This window comes from Triplophysa rosa, linkage group LG5 (assembly GCF_024868665.1).
Source record: "Triplophysa rosa linkage group LG5, Trosa_1v2, whole genome shotgun sequence".
Classification (NCBI taxonomy): Eukaryota; Metazoa; Chordata; class Actinopteri; order Cypriniformes; family Nemacheilidae; genus Triplophysa; species Triplophysa rosa.
The window spans coordinates 24,738,300-24,742,910 of NC_079894.1; positions in this window are offsets into that span (position 1 = coordinate 24,738,300).

The window sequence follows — 4,611 nt, forward strand, 5'->3', positions numbered from 1 at the left end:
ATGTGTCACGTTGCGGCGCGCTTTTATATTCAGGCGGAGTCCCGAGCTTAGCGTCGTGACGCAAGAAGCGTGTGTGCGCCAACTATTTTGTTTCTGAAACGAACAGCTCCTCCTAATGGTATAACACGTAAACGAATGATATACTGTTTATACAGTATTAGGAGACAAGATATACTGTATAACAAGTGTGGAAACCCACTGATGTGGCTGTTCCAATAGGACACGTTCATACGATGACACATAAGAGGCATCATATGTCTGCTTGTTTGTCAGCAGTTTAAGAAATCCCAGTTTTCTCATCTTATCTTATATAATTAAGGTTCCCTTTCGAGAGAGGTCTCTCAACATTGTGTGAAATGCTATGGAGTGGGGACTATTGGTTGAAGTTAGAACGTGCCCTATTGGACAACGAAAGCGGAAGTTACCCGATTGGCTTGCGTAGATAGTGGGCGGCGTCCACCTATTTGTGGATTGTGTGCGCGTTTTGACGTTAGAAATGTTTCAAAATCCACAAATGCACAGAAAGCGATCCACAAATGCGTGCACTGATCCACAAATGCGTCCAGCGATTCACAAATGCACAGAAAGCGATCCACGAATGTGCAGAAAGTGATCCACAAATGTACAGAAAGTGATCTACAAATAAATGCCATTGAAATAAATTTGTAAATATTTTTTATTTGCAAATCTCATTGTATTTATTTGTGAATTCCATTTCTTTTTGTGGAACGTCTAACATATATTTATGGTTCGCTTTTTGTGCATATGTGGATTTAAAAAATGTTTGTGAAACTCTCTATATTTATTTGCGGATCATAGTTTATTTATTCAGAATATTGCAACAATTCTGATCCCATAGGGGACTCCCCCTTCTCTAAACCTTACTGAAACCTTATTGAATAACGCCAGTGGAAATGAAAATGTAACTGGCCAATGTGGTCCAAGACGGCGCTTAGGGGCGTGGTCGCCACCCCTATATATTACACCTTCTGGACCACATTAACCTCAGAATCTTTCTCCTTCACTTACCTTCGCGTGCTGTTGAGGATACACCCAGGAGAAGAGGTATGGCAAGTAGTGGTGGGCGATACTGTAAAATTTGTAGGGCCAGTATTGCCGATACCGATACCAATACTTTTTACTGTTAGAAGCATTCACTTGAATTTACATTTAATTCCTGTAGATGAAATGTCATCATTTATCAGATGAATGCATCATTAATATGCTAAATCTGAATACATTTTCATGACCACTAAAATATTTTGTGATTTGTGCTCTTAATGTGCCTGTAGGCTAATTAATCATATAAATGTTAAAACACGGGACATAATTTAAACCAAATAAATAAATATATTTATTTATTACTGTAATAGAATTTGCAAACATAAACTTTGCAACAAATTATTACTGGAAAATAGTAACAATAACAGATTAACAGAACAGAAAAACGATAACAAAACAATTTCTCCCTATCCCAGTACTACTTCTATAGCTTTAAAAAAAAACAAAGTGCACAAAATTATTATTACTGAAACTGCTTTTCCGTTTTTTGTTCAGTGTTATGTTTAGACACAATAATAGAACAAATTAACATGTTTCCCTTTCATTATACTTTTTAAGTGAATTTATAAACAAAGTGCAAACAGTTGTTTGAGAAACAAAATTAAATAAAGTGCTTAAACAAATAAAGTACTTTCAATCTTTGGCTTTTTACCCCCAAAGGCCCACTGCCATACATCGCAGTTCGCAGTGTTTTTATTCACCGAGGTGAAAAAACTCCACACGATGCTCCTCTTCGTTTCGCTGGCTGCAGCAGCGTCTGCGTACTTGAGCTTGGCGCTGCTGAGTCACGTGATAGCGGACTACAAAACACAGTAGGGCAGGGAGGAGCAACGTGTAGAAGTTTATAGATAATCAGGGTAAGAAACCATATATAATATGTATACAAGAAACTTGGTTAAAGCCTCAACTACAGTTTGTTTTACAAGATTATAGTGTTGTAAGGAAAGATAGAGGAACAGGAAATGGGGGAGGAGTGGCAATTTTTATTCGGAATCAGTTACAATATAGAGTTATAAAAGAGATTGGAGAATATGAATCAGTAGGTGTTGATGTTTATGCAGAGAATCAAAATATTAGAGTGGTAAATTTTTACAACCCTCGCAATAGATTCAATAAGGAACTAGTACAGGAAGTTGGGTTAGGAAATAATAAAGTAATTTGGTGCGGGGACTTTAATGCACATAGCACCCTGTGGGGTAGTAGCAATGTTGATCAGAATGGGGAAGTAATAGAAGAGATAATGGATAGTCATGGTTTGGTATGTTTGAATGATGGCAGAAATACAAGAATTGATAAGGGGAACCGGTTCTGCTATAGATAGCAAGTAAATGTGAATGGGACGTTTGGGAAGACAATAGTATGGGAAGTGATCATTATGTAATTATTTGTAAGGTAGGAATGAGTGTGTCTGAGCAAAATATGTGTTTTAATGTGAGATGGAGGTTTAAGAAGGCGAATTGGGAAGCTTTTAAATATTTAAGTGATATTGTTTTTTCAGCAGTAGTAATGGAAACGATTAATGACGAATGTACTGAAAGGATTTGTAAAATAATATGTGATATAGCTGATGTTGTTAAAGGAAAAAAGGGACAGAATAAAAGGAAGAAGGCAGTTCCCTGGTGGACAGAACAATGTAACAAAGCTATATACGTGATGATAATATATCAGAAGATATTAGAAGTGGTAGAATTCAATGTAAATCTCAACACCCAGATGTGTTGGAGAAAAGGGTACCTACTGGTGACACTTTGGATGCAGAGTTTACCTTATTTGAGTTAAAGAGGGCACTAGGGGGAGCGAAAATGCATCTCCTGGAAGAGACGATATATGCTATATAATGATTAAGAATTTATCGGATTTATCTTTGAATATAACTTTAAAATTGTTTAACAAGGTATGTCCCATCAAAAATTCATCAAATTCACAAAAGTTCAGCTACACCAAAAATTGGTCCAAACTGGTCAATTTACTTAATCAGGTTATTTCACTCACTCAACGAGCTCTTATTACCAACCTTCCTTTGTCCTGCTGAAGGCAGTCTTAAATAACTCAAGCCCTTATGGGGATCATACCAACCCAAGAAACAAAAAGGGGGTTTTAACAATCTTAACAAACCATATACATGTATTATACTGTCACCAATAAACAAATACATTTCCACATTACAAATGCAAGGAAGTAAAACACTAGTAATACAATTACTTCAAACCAATAAACATTTACCATTTTACAAACAAATATTCAGACCTCTGATTTCCCCCATTCAACTAAACAGTTGGGCTGCCCTTCTAGCAGGCGGGAAAAAGACAGATAAAATGGCAACTTATACACATGTTTGGCTTTGACTGTATCTCATGGAAAAATGACCCAAGACGTAAGTACCACTGTTTAGATATGAATTCGAAATGTAACATGAATAAATATTAATCCAAACTTGTGTCTATTGTTTCTCTTATTGGGCCTGTCATTTAAAGTTTTTCAAACCCAAACGTTCCAAATTAATAGTCTCTAGTCACAGGTTCTTTGTGACACTTATTCAAAGAACAATACAAGTTCGGGTAGGAGTAGAGTATTCTAAGATTTATTAAATAGATAATGGCACTCCTCAAGGAAGTGTATGTAGCCCAGTGCCATTTAATATTATGATAAACAATATTTTTAATAATGTTAACGGTGATATAGGAAAAACATTATTTGCAGATGATTGAGCAATTTGGAAGAGGGGACGTAATGTTGCTTGTGTGAAAAAAAGTTACAAGTAGCTATAGGCGAAGTGGAGAGGTGGGCAAACGCATGGAGTTTCAGGTTATCAGTAGCTAAAACTGAAGTTATTTGCTTTACAAAAAAGAAAAAGATTCCAATTGTTAAGTTAAAGTTATACAAGCAGGAGCTGGAGCAATCTCACATACTTAAATACCTTGGTGTATGGATGGACTCAAGGATAACATTTGCACTGCATACCAAAAAGTAGATAGAGAAATGTAAAAAACGAGTCAATGTTTTACGATGTCTAGCTGGGGTTGAATGGGGAGCCTGTAGGATGGCATTAAAAATAATCTACTGTACATTAATTAGATCCATGGATTATGGAAGTATAGTCTATGGATCTGCATCAGAAACTACACTTAAAAAGGTTGAAGTTATACAAAATCAAGCTTTAAAGGTACAGTGTGGGATGTTTTGTATGATCTATTAACAGAAATGCAATATAACATACAAAACTGTGTCTTTAGATGTGTATAAAAACCTTACGTAATGAAAAGTTATGTTTTTATTACCTTAGAATAAACCAGTTGTATCTACATAGGGAGCGGGCCTATCTACATGGAATTTGTTATGTTGCGCAGCCATGTTTTGTACAGTAAGCTCTAACGGACAAACAGCTCTACAGAGCGCGTTTCGTATATGTTGGTCTTCGTGTGTGTTTTTAGACGCAGCTTGCGTCATCACTGAGTTGAAGACGCACAAAGTAGTAAGTCGTAGTACGGAGAGGAGGAGGAGTAGTCGTCGTCTATAATAAAATACCTTCATAGTGTTCTGCATCTCTGG